At 34.6% G+C, this 13,563-nt stretch overlaps 1 long non-coding RNA gene across 1 annotated transcript in view; it reads left to right on the forward strand.

Moving 5' to 3' along the window:
- The window catches only part of LOC131506185 (uncharacterized), a 51,124-nt gene that overhangs the window by 17,697 nt on the left and 19,864 nt on the right, over positions 1-13,563 (forward strand). Inside the window, exon 2 of the long non-coding RNA XR_009258775.1 lies at positions 3,078-3,150. This is a non-coding gene — a long non-coding RNA (uncharacterized LOC131506185). The remainder of the gene's footprint in view (positions 1-3,077; positions 3,151-13,563) is intronic.

A 13,563-nucleotide genomic window follows, 5' to 3' on the forward strand; every position in this document is an offset into this window, starting at 1 on the left:
TAACATTTTTAGTAACCTCTGTTAACTTTAAAATATTTTTTCTTGAATTTATTTTCCCTAAAGTCTAATCCATGCACTGATTTCAGATGATTTTTTTCTTCATTAGCCCAGCCTTTCCCCACTACACTTATCATGGTCTTATGTGTCTCCTTTGTTCATGTTATTTCCTTCACTTTGTGTTCTTCTCTAATTCAGTATAACCAATTTACTCCGTGGACTATCTTGAAACTTGCTTTCTCCAAGGGATTACCATAACATTATTTACATACTAGAATTGTAACAATTTTCATTATGTGGCCTAGTTTCTTGCTTAAGTTTCTATGGCTCACATGATACAGTGACTTTATTTACAGCAAACATTAGAGCTGATTCTTCTCTATAATTCTTCTCCTATGCTTGGCACTGAGTAGATTTCCAAACTATATACTGATTGAGTACATTAACATTAAGTTTCTTTTTGTGTTTCCTCATTTATTTATGTAATAATCACAATGGTATACTACAGCTGGCATATACTGTCTTGTGGAAGCTGACTGTTAAATTTTCAAGAGTTTTACAAACTGTTGATATTAAAAATTAAATCAGATAAATGTCATGAAATCAATTAAATTAAAAGCAAAGGTAAAAAGGGGCACCTGAGTGACTCAGTCAGTTAAGTGTCCAACTCTTGGTCTCAGCTCAGGTCATGATCTCGCAGTTGATTCGTGAAATCAAGACCCACATCCTGCTCTACGCTGACAGCACAGAGCCTGCTTGGGATTCTGTCTCTCCCTTTCTCTCTCTCTCTACCCCTTTCCTACTCACGCATATGCTCTCTTTCTTTCAAATAAAAATAAACTGAAAAAACACAAAGGCAATAAATACTCAAAACTTATCACTGCTTAATTGTTTCTACACATTTTACTATTATCTGTGCTCTTGAGGTTATTTATATATATATATATATATGTATATATGTATATACCAAATGGCAAGATTTCATTCTTTTTGACTGCCGACTAATACTCCATTGTATATATATACCACATCTTCTTTATCCATTCATAAAGTAATGTATTCTAATATTATTTGTAAATTGTTTGTTAAACAACCTTTATATCAATACATTTATAATGAATGCATATAAGTATTTTTATATATGCACAGTTTTCCTGATTTTCCCATGTATAAAATATTTAATTTCTTATATTTTCTTCCTTTTATTACCTAGTCCTATTTTCTTATTGTTTCTGTAAGAAGGTATTTCTTTTTTCCTTATAATATTAACTATTAATATATGGCCATCCAAAGAATCAGTCAGTTGTAAGGGGAAGGTAGTAAGAGAGGCAATATATTTTTATGGCATTTGTATTTACTTTAGAGAACAATTAATGTACCAAATTCTGGTATTCATGATGATTTCTTTTTCAGGTAGATTGTAGCCATTTGTTACTCAAAATTATCTAAGATGTTTGTGCATCTGGAATAACTGCCTACCTCACCCACAATGGTACCTGTTCAGGATATTTATTTTTTGTGTGTAAAGAGAGAGACTATAGGAAGTAGATAAAGATATGTAGCTTTAGAAATAGCAATAGGCAACCAGGCAAACACTCCATTAGATATTAAATTTTAAAACTTGGGGCACCTGGGTGGCTCAGTCAATTAAGTGTCCAACTCTTGATTTCGGCTCAGGTCATAATCTCATGGTTTGTGGGACTGAGCCCACATCGGGCTCTGCACTGACAGCATGGAGCCTGATTGGGTTTCTCTCTCTCTCCATGCCCCTCCCCTTCTTGCACCCTCAAAAAAAATTAAAATTTAAAATTTATCAAATAATGAAATTTTGGGTTTGTGAAGTGAATGGACAGACTCATTTAACTTGATACCACATATTTTATTAACTAATACTTTACTGTCATTCAGGGGTAATTCTAAGTTTCGTGAGACTGATGATTACAAAATTTAGGGGGCCCCCTTTTAAAAAAGGAATACATAATTATATGTAAAATATCAAGTTACAAAAGTGAATATTTGCTTAAAAATTACAAATTTCACAAAGCTGACACATAACATGAACGTTATAACATCTAGAAAAATAACATGCTAACAATTCATACTGCCTTTTCATATGAAGACAATTATGCAAAAACATCTTTTATACATAGGATAGAAAGATAATTTAATTTTTCTTCTAGAGCAGTCAATAAAAATTTGTTTTTTATGACTCATAGTTAGAAAAATTTCCCTCAAATTCATAACTTATTAGAAATGTCATGTAAATGTTTAGGATTGTTGTCAAATCTGGGATAACCTCTTTCATATATCTTTCATATATGAACTATAAGATTTCAAGGGTTTTTGGTGTGTGTATAATGATTATTTGTAAATACTCTTTGAATTGGTACTCATTAACTATGTGTTATTGATGTCCTCATTGTAGTGATGTGTTTTATATTTTCTTTGTCAATGTCAGTGTTTTTTTTTTTTTTTTTTATCGAATCAACAAGAGATCAACAAGAACCAGTAAAATATAATAATTAGCCAAAGAAAGGGAATGGGCAAAATTATATTCTAGCAAAGGTGAGCAGCCCTGTTGGATAGAGTATAGTGTTCAGGTTAAGACAGGAGGGGCCAAGAGGCAAAAAAGAAGAAAAAAAAAAGTCTCAGAGCCAGAGAGGAGTAGGGAAATAATATCACTTCCTGGCAGCAGCTTAAAGATAAACGATCATAAAAAGGTCTACTGGTGGATCATTAACCATATGAAGGGTGGTCTAATGGAAATGATAAGACCATTATAGCATCAGAGAAAGCCAAGTGTGAATCCTAGCTCTGCTACTTACTAACATAGGAGACCTTGCTACCAATGACTTACATGGAAATGCCTGCAAACAACATACATACATCCCACTAAGCCAAACGAGCTGTCCTCAAATCTCAGCCAGATCCCCAAAATGCATGTGGCTCTTCCAACACCACCCAATATAAGGGGAAGTGTGATAGATGAGAAATTTGAGTGGAAAAAGTCAGTAGTATTAATCAACTGCAGTGAAAATATCTAACATTTTGTAATTTTTGTTTGTTTTACATATTTCTAGGGGCTTCTCATGTGGTCTTAGGATGGACTGTGCTAGTGAGAGACCCTGAAGTTTATGTTTTATCAGCTTCACAGTAAGTGAGCCTCTGTTGGCAATGTCATGATGGGAACGGTATTTGGGTGTTTCCTACACAACCACGAAAATCACATCACCAAGGTGGAAATTGAGGCTAATTCTGAAGTGACTGCACTCTTGCCATTTTCATCTCATGCACTTATAATAATATCACCTTTCTCTGTGTGGCAAAGGTCTGTCTTTTCACAGCTGCAGAAAGTAAAAAGTGCATGTTATGCATTACTGAAAAGAGCTTCTAGAAATGACTATATTCATTTGCTGCTCTGGCAAACTTCAATTGATTGGAAAAGGCAAGAGGCAGTGGAAGGTCCACAGTAACATATTACCTGTCACACAAGGTTGCTCTTGAAAACTCAACACATTTCGGGCCTGAGGAAGATATTTTTAAAATATAAAACCCAAATTTCTTACTTTCTGAATATTAGGCAAAAAAGAACCATGTTTTTATAAGTGAAAAACATTGTTTGCAGTTCGTTAAGCTTTATACTATTGGATTACATGCTGAAACTCACAAATGCTTGTTATAAAAGGCTTTTATTTTATGATATTACTGCTCCTCTACGTCCTTCTGAATGTGTTTTCTTTCCTCTACCAGGCCAGGGCTTGTTAATCTTGGCTATAAAATAGAGTCATGGGAGTACTTTAAAAAAAAAAACAAAACAAAAACAAAAAAACAAACAAACAAAAAAACCCAAAAAACCATTACCTAAGGTATCCTGAACTATTCCACAACTTAAAAAAAAACAAACAAACAAAAAAAACAAACCCTAAATGATTTTGACTCACACGGAGGGCTGAGAACCAATGTACCAAACAAATATTGGGGCAAGACATCTCTAGGTTAAACTTGAGTAAGTCCATTACTGTATTCAGATTTAGAAAGGAAATGGAGTCAGGCTGGCTTGTCCTAGTCAGCTAGCATTGCAGCTCCCCCTACTGGGAAGACAAGCTTTAAAAAATTACTATTTACTCTATTTTCCATAAATACAGTTGGTTCTATTTCAGCTATTGGCAAAATAAATTCAATCTTGATTAACAGCAACAAAATACCAAATACTGTATTTTATAAATTAAATAGAATTCCTAGTTTTGCAGCCTTGGTAGAAGGTAAGGCAGATGTGGATAAACATATCAACGTGCTTCTTCAAACATTGAAGATTATTTGAAGGAGGCATTGCATTCTATCTTTACTTCATATCTCAACTTGATATTTATTCTGAAGAATTCCAACCCATACTTATTGGCGAATGAAACAACTTTATCACAGAAAATAGTAAATAAGATAGAAATGTGCACTTTGGCTCCTGACCTATCTGACGTAACTTCTTCCTTTAACAACCCATTTAGGAAAAAGTACTCTGACTTTGACCTTTACTATTTTGCTAAAAATTCGTTTTGAAAGTCCTCTGATTTCCAGCTCCACTGTTGGGGGAGAGAAGAAAGAACGGTCTCTTGCTTCACTTTTCCCTTGGGCCAGAGCACAAGGGACTGGTGATCAGAGTTGAATCTAATTCATTTACATCCAACAAGTACCATAATATAGAAAATATAAGATAAAAATTTGATCTCATCCCTTCCCTGAGAAAATGCATGCTAACAATCATTATAAGAAATAGTATCATGCAGTGGTGAAGAGTATAGTTTCTGATACCAGGTTCCTTGACCTCCAATCTGGCTTCACCATTAACTAGCCCATCCCAAACAAGCTACTTAATGCAGGTGTGCTCTGGTTTTCTCGTGTGTAAAATAAAACTGATATTAGTACCTATTTATAGAGTTACTTGAGGATTAGATGTCATAATAATTTTATAAACTACAGATCGATCACCGTCTGGTATACAGTAAGGGCTATATTTGTTAGCTGTTTTCATTATATTAACTAATACTTAGTTATTTACCTGTATGCCAGGTACTCTTCTTAGCATATATTACTGCACATTATTTTAAATTTTTAACTTTTTTTTTCCTTGTATTTTCTTGGTTTGCTCCCCCCAATTTAGTCAAAGTTGCCTGCATTGTGCTTATTACCTCAGTGGAGACATGTGAGACTATAAATATATAGTTTTGAATTGGATTTAAATGATATTCACACATCGTGATTCTTTAGTATGTCTCTTTTATTTATAGAAGTTCCCCTTCCCTTGTCTTTTTATTGAAGGTAACAAATTTTATGTTCTATAGTTTCCCATAGTGTGGATTTTGCTAGTTGTATCTCTGCAGTGTCATTTGACATGTTCCTCTGTCCCCTGTTTCCCCTGAAATTTGTTGATTCTATCTAGAAAATTGATAAAATCCAGGTTTAATCCTTTTTTTTTTTTTTTTTTTTTGCAAAACTACTAGGTGGTGTGTTTTTTGTTTTTTGTTTTTTGTTTTAATTGGGGGTACATGATATTTGATTGTCTCTGTTTTTGTGTTGTTACCAACCACTGATGATCATTACCTGGATTTTTTAGTATTAATGAGAGTGAAATTTCTATTTTTTCTTCTTCATTTATTATCTGGAATATTATTTAAAGAGAACATTTTCCTCATTAAATATTTGCTTGATGTTTATGTAGGAAGATATGATAAATGCTTTGTTCTTTTTCTTTATTTCACTGTTTTCAAAATAATGAAATGCTCCTAACATCCTTCGGGACCTATGAGGGTTCTTCAAGAGATAAAAATGAGTATATGAATTTAAACATAAACAAAATGAATGTATGTATGTTTTCTAGTTATTATTTTTACTACTGTTCAAATTATTTCCACTGTCACCAGTGAGAGCCTCTTGAAGTTGTTTATTGAATTCTTTAGACTTAATCTTAGGAGCCTCTGATGGCCTCCTTGCTTTCTGTCATGGCCAGATCTTCTAACTCACATTGCATTTTTTCTTTCTTATATATACAATTAGCTATTTCTTTAAGGGACTCTGGTTCCTTCAGTGGAAAACAATACAGAGAACAATGAGGATAACAGGTATTTCGTTGTTACTGGGTTGTCATTGTTTCTATGCAGATTCAATGTGCAGAACTTAGATTACATATACGTATATTTTAAAGATAAAATGTATTATAAGTTCATTAGAATATTATCCAGACCATATTTTGGAGTTGTCTTAGCCTGGGCTGCCATAACAAAATACCACAGACTGTGTGGCTTAAATAACAGAAATGTGTTTTCTCATAGTTCTGGAGACTGGAAGTGCCATCGTAGTTGAGCTCTAGTGACAACCCTTCCTGGCTTGCATACTGCTACCTTTTTGCCACGTTCCCATGTGGTCTCTCCTTGGTGCATAAGTGGGGGCTAGGGGATGGAAATCTCTTTCTCTCCGTATAAGGCCATGAATCTCATTGTGAGGGCCCCACCCCCTAATCTAATCTAACCCTAATTACCTCCCGAAGGCTCCATCTCAAAATACCATAATATCGAGTCTTCAATATTACGTTTCCAAACTCTGTGCATTGAATCAACCTATGAATTTTTGGGGATATAAACATTCAGTCCATAACAAAGCTATAGAGTTTTTGCTAACCTTATTAATCTTAAATAAATGCCTCATTTCTTTCATATCAAAAGTCCTGGCTCTCAATTACATTAACATAATTACCCAATTACTAGAAGAAATTGTTCTGCTTGTTCTGCTTTTCATATACTTTTCTCTTCTCTCACATTTTGATAGTTGTAGTGAATCTACATCATTACATCATGTAGGCTCTTCATACCATATATTACTTCCTTATACCATGCATTAATCTGAAGTTTATTCTCTAGCACATTCCTCAGGAAGTGTTCATGGGAACAGTATTCTCTGAGTCCTTGCTTATCCTAAAAGCTTTTAGGCCTTTATAAAAGTTTCAATTGGTATAAAGTTCTTTACTCATACTTTCCTTGAAAGTCATAAATTTATTACTCCATTGTCTTCTGGAATAGAGAATTTCTGTTGGAAAATATGATGATGATATCATTTTCTTACCTTTATGGGTGTCTTGTCTCCTTGGCTGTATGCCCAGCAAATTTTTCTTTTCCTTGAAAGTCCAGTAATTTTAGTAAAATACATCGTGGTATTAACTGTTTTGGGTTGTTTTTCCCAGATATGAAGCATGCCATTTCAAAATGCAGTTTTAAATATTTTTTATTATTTCAGAGGAATAATAAAACAAGTTTTTCTTGTTTTAGTGGTTTTTAGTATTTGTTGTATTCAGCTGTTTTTTTTTCTTCAACTCCTATTATATACACTTAAACATACACATTTACATGTGTGTTAGATTTTCTATCTTCTAAACCTGTCCATTTTGTCTGAATAGTTTTCCATCTGATAGGTCTCTTAAAATAGTTATCATTGCATATATTCACTCTTGTATATCACATAATTTAGTCTGCATTTCTGAAATAATTATTTCTATTACTCTAATTCTTTCCTGAATTTTGTCAACTCTCTTCAAATCTTCTTTCTCTTCAATCACCAGTTTTGGTGTTCTCCTGATTCGGATTTATGTTGTTTATCATACTGTCCATCATTTTATTGGTTTCTGTAAGAAATTAAGAAATTGTTTCAAAATACGATATTACAGTATACCCAGGTCTGATTGATGTATCTTCCTGCTCTGCTATTTGTCTGTAGGGACAATGTTTCTCCACCCCACTTTGTTTTTCCTATGATACCTTTGTTTTGAATTCCACTGTGATCTTTTTCACTTCAAGTAAAATGGATTTTCTGAACTTCTGGAAGGAGAAGTGGGCCAGGTTAGCTTCCCTAGCTCATAGACCTAAGTTCCCTCTTCTGTTGTTTGTTTTACTACAGAACCACAGCCTTCTCTTCTGTACAAACTTCTGTTGTAGCACAGTCTCCTTGTACTAATGCATAATGTGGAACCTGCCAAACTGCTGTCTGTTTTAGCTACTTTTCTCAGAATGGCCCACTGTTGTTTTGCTGATTAGGGGCTCCCCTATCTTATGAACATCATGTGCCTTATTCCCTTCCCCCTAATTCTTCTTACATACATGCCGATAAAGCAGTTCAGGTGGTTTGACTCTACCAGCTTATGTGGAAATAGCTTGCCCCTAGTTTTGTGGGAGGTGCTGTCTATGGAGTTTTGGTTTTGCCATTGTTGTTGCTCCATATATTTTTATGGGGAGATTTTCAGAAATTCAAAATCACCTCGGCTAGTATCTTCTGAAAATCTGCTCTGTCAGTCGATTCTTCTGCTATTATATGGTACAGGGTCCTACTTCTTTTAATTTGTAGTTCCTGTAGTTCCTGATCTTTTCTGGACCAAAAAATAAGCTTGTATGTAAATCAACAGTAAAGAAAATCCTCAAGATCTCACGGAGAGTGCTATAAGCAAACTACTTGCATAGTGGTTAAGACTATGGATTCTGGAATTGATGAGACTATCATTCAAATCCCATCTCTATCACTTAGTGGTAGTGATCCTAAGCAAATCCTTTAACCTCTCTAATGCTCAATTTTCTTATATTTAATATACTTGTACTTATTTCATAAGAATGTCATGAGGATTCATAAACAAGACATGTAAAGTATTTGGCATAGGAAGTACATAGACATTATAAATGTTAGGGTTTAAAATGTTATTTGAATATCATTAGGGTCTTTTTTGGTTTCTAGGTTTTGCTGGGTATACATCATTCAAATTGGGAAGAGGCCTACAAACAAGTGAAGCGTTATTTTATATTTATTTAGTTATTCTATGAGTTTCTGCAAACATCTAGTATTTGGTTAAGTTGTATAATTCAGTAACTGAAGTTAGCTTAAAACAAAGATGTAGTCTCTTTGTGAAGTCATGTGAAGGTCATGTTGTTTAGTGGGAAGGATCTACTTTTTAGGTATGATCTGAACGAGCTACTTGATTCTTCGAAACTCATGACCAAAATATAATTGAGATAATGGACTAAATATTTTTTTTTAATATTTCCAGTCTTCAAATCCTTTGATATTGTATTTTTTAGGAGTTAGTTTACTGTTATTTTTAACCACAGTCATCTGGGAGTAAGAGATAGAAAAGAGTGGTATCTGGGACTGGGAAGAGCTCCACCTCATTATTGTAGGAAGTGACATAAAGATAGATGAGCCTGGAAATGATGGAGAAATCCTAGAATGGGTGAAATATAGACCATTAAAAGAATGAATGTGTGATTTGGGTATAAGATTTGGACAAGGAATGTAGGAGAAGATAGTATACCCAATAGAAAGCAAAAATATTCCTAGGCTTGGCAAAGCAAGCTCTTGGAGTCTTCTAGAACTAGCATCTAATCCCTTTAGAATCGAATTTATGAAGTTGTTTGCTTAAGGTCAGGTTCTTTGATCCACCAATGTCTGTAAGTTCTAAAAGGAAATTTAAATTGCTCAAGTGTCTCACAAGGAATGACATAGCTTTGTAATGCAAAAAATGAAAATGAGGGTTTCTCCGTATCCAGCCTACAAATGTAAAACTTTATTGTTTCAAAATAGGTATAGGGAGACAAGCTAGGACCTTCAACTGAAGACATTTGGAATATGCTTTATTGGGTGAGGGGCAGGGTGGGGGGATGAAATATGCTTTCTAATATGTTATAAAAAAAAAAAAAACCAAAATGGTTTGAGTTTCAAGAGCACTTGACTAGAAGTCACAAATAAATCACCTGCATTTTCTTTTGTAAATTTGACCTTGGCCGATTTGGGCTATCCCAGAGGAAGCAGGAATATGTCCTCTGGGTTGGCTGTCTGAACAGCTTTATTGTCATCTCCAAGACCCAATTAGTTTCTATTTTCTTCCCTTTTGTAAGACTTCAGCTAATATTAAAAAAAAAGTTGTTAAGCATTTATATTGTATAAAGATATAAGAGGTCATTTTACTCTGTAGTACATCATTTTGAGCTCTAGAAAAGGAGATGTTTCCTCATTTTCTCTGTCAAGGCAATCATCCCATTGCTTATTAAAGGGAATATGTTCATGAATACTGTGGTGAAATAGATTATGTTGAGAATAAACACTAGGCAAAGTAGAGTAGGATAAATAAGAATTTAGAGAAATTAGAACAAAGGCAAAGCTGGCTGTAGTTATAATTACTTGTTTTTTGTTGTTTGGTTTTTTTTTTAATTTTTTTTAACGTTTATTTATTTTTGAGACAGAGAGAGACAGAGCATGAACAGGGGAGGAGCAGAGAGAGAGGGAGACACAGAATCTGAAACAGGCTCCAGGCTCTGAGTGGTCAGCACAGAGCCCGACGCGGGGCTCGAACTCACGAACTGTGAGATCGTGACCTGAGCCGAAGTCGGACGCTTAACTGACCAAGCCACCCAGGCGCCCCTATAATTATTTGTTAAACATCCTCTCCCAAACCAGTTACTGGTTGCACAAAGGGGGATACAGAGCTTGAGGTGGGGAAGAAAAGAGAACAATGGCATTCTGCTTCTACTTCGGCAACTATCAGACCCTCTCCTGCATTTAAGTGTTTGAGGATTTCTGGGCACTGTGAACTAGTCATTTTTGCTAGTTTAAATTTGTTTCCTTCCCTTTTTCCCACTTCTGCTGCTTTCATGTTCCTTGAATCTTAAGTTGTAGATGGGCAGGGAGGGTTTGCACATCCTTTCATTCATCAGATAGGGATTAAGTGCTTTCTACACGCCAGACACTATGCAGGTGTGGTAGATTTGCTGGGAAGTGGAGATGTGGGGGGTTATTTGAGTTTCTTCCTCTCTTCACATTTTTAAGCCCAGAGGGACGATGACTAAAAAGTTTAATGAGATATTGGAAATTATTCAGATCTATTTGTTTCTCTGATGATCTTTTTATTTGGTGAGAGCGTGAAGATGAAGGAATAGTATTAATGTAATGTCTATGGTACTGCATATTAAAGCTCTCGTAAGCAATATTAAGGAGGCGTCCCACCCTACCTTGAGCCCAAGTTGCTTCCTCCACTGAGATTCTTGCAAACACAGGAAAATGTAATGAGCTGACATGGTGGGCAGTCTGAAGATATCTAGTTGCATGAATTGATTAACAAGGGGAAGGTTGACTGTCAAGAAAGAGGAGAATGGAATGGGATACAGAAGAAGGCAGTAAGCTGTCTGTTTTAAGCATCTGTCTCCTAGCACAATGTCATGGAATTATTTCTGAGACTTAAGGAAAGAGAGACTTCTAGCAAATCCTGACACTGGGACAACAAGGAGGGCTTCTTGGGCAGCACATAGGAATCCGGATATGAGATAGTAGTAGAAAGAAGACTATTCCCCTGACTTCTGCTTAGATATAGCACCCTGAGGTTAATAATATCAGGAGAATCAGAAGATAATAGTCCTGGCACAATCATTAGAAATTTTTCCATTTCCCACCATAGTTTCAAAGTTAAGGCAGCCTCAAATAATTTCATAGGCAGTGGGCCTGGATGAGTGAGTGGAAGCAGGAAGACCGGATCAGATTCCAAGCAGTTAATGTGACTGACAGAATGAATAGTTGTGATATATGCGACATATTCTCTAAGCATTAGTAAACATAAATAGGTGAATCTCATAGGAGAATAAAGTCTTTTAAAAATCATTGTTATTAACATGAAATTTAGATTATATATACCTTCAAAGAGGACTTGTATAGAAGGATAAAAAATATTCAACTTGTTTGAATTTGGTTATTTATCTTTTTGTTTTTCTTACTCTTTTTGTTAGAGGCATATGAGCATTCAAAGAGATTCAATATTTCCCCCAAACTCTTAACTCCCATCTAAACATCAAAGCTCTGTCTTCACTTCTGGGAGCATTTGAAAACTAAGCAAACCTCTCTTTGCCTTCAAAGAAAGACAAACCAGCTTTTTGATAGTTAATCATTTGGGTTTGGTTATAATGTGCCATCAAGATCTATTAGGAAGGCAGCATTCTTTAAAATAGTCAAAACACAGAAATAAAAACTTACATCTACAACTAACAATATGGAGTCATGTTCATATAATATATGATATAATTAGTGTAAAAAAGTTCCAGAACATCATATACAGTATGATATACTTAAAAAATTAAAAACAAAAAAAATAGACCATTTTTAAGGAAACTTATAAAATAAAAATTTATTTTTAAAAGAACAAGGGAATGAAATGCAAGGGATCCAGGATAATAGTTACTTTGAATGGAAGTTGAAGGGGAACAGGTGGGGGAGAATCATAGGGATATATAAGTTACTGTTAAAATTCTAGTTCTCAGACACTTGGGTGATGCAGTCAGTTAAGTCTCCAACTCTTGACTTTGGCTCAGGTCATGATCTCATGGTTTGTGAGTTCAAGCCCCCCATCAGGCTCTGTGCTGACACCACAGAACCTACTTGGGAGTTTGTCTCCCTCTCTCTCTCTCTCTCTCTCTCTCTGCCCCTCCCCCACTTGCTCCCTATCTCTCTCTCAAAATAAATAAAAATACACTTTAAAAAAATTTTTAAAATAAAATTCTAATTCTCATGATGGGTGTAGGGATTTATTAAATTTGTTAAATTAATTAACTTCTTAATTTATTACTTATTAAAAATATGTGCATACATATGTATGAAGAGGAGACCATACATAGATCAATGATGAGAGTGTGTCAGGAACCAAAGATTGCAATTAATTCAAATCTGTATGTCTGAGTTTATACATACATAAAGAGTAGCATTACTTAAAAAAAAGGTTTAAATGGTCGAGAAAATGATTTCATTTTGAAGACATATCTCCACTTTATATATATCTTCCTACCTCTTTTTAAAATACTTTCTCTTATTTTTGCTTAATATCCATGCAGAAATGGCTTTTGTATATGTAAAATAGTTTATATGGAATAGCTTTAAAACTCATTGGTCTTTGATTTGCAACAATAAGTACCCAAACTATTAATACCTAATATTAGAAACCTTTCTCTTTTTAATTTGGTTCAGTAAACTATCAGCAAAATGTGAATTTCATAACCATGGTTTGTTTATTTCCACATTAACCATTTTATGACAATATTACACACAGAGTAAGTTTTTAACATCTTATCATTTGGCAGCCACAGCTAATGAGGTTACATAGATGTAGCAAGTTTATTTTTCTTAGATTTTAAAATAATCAGGGGAAAGACGGTTCCTCTCCACTTAAAATTTCTATTTAAAACAAGGAAGAAAAGAGAATGTAAGCAAAATGCTCGTAAATGGTTACAATGTCAGCAGGACAAATAGAAATCTAAGAGGCAAATCAACACTGACTGTCTGTCGATTAAAGTATGTGAGTTTTGTTCCCAGCAGGAGAAAAGGTATCACAATATACCTCACCTACACAATCCCAAATAAAGGAGAGGGAGGTGAGTGCTTTGAGAGACCAGAAAAAGAAAACAAAACCAAGCACTCACCCTGAAGGCAATGGCAGATGTTTCCCTTCAAAAATGATTACAAGTGGGAAGCAATTAGAGACAGTCAGGTCCTACAGAGAATTTCCTC

Source organism: Neofelis nebulosa, chromosome 3 (assembly GCF_028018385.1).
Source record: "Neofelis nebulosa isolate mNeoNeb1 chromosome 3, mNeoNeb1.pri, whole genome shotgun sequence".
NCBI classification, from domain to species: Eukaryota; Metazoa; Chordata; class Mammalia; order Carnivora; family Felidae; genus Neofelis; species Neofelis nebulosa.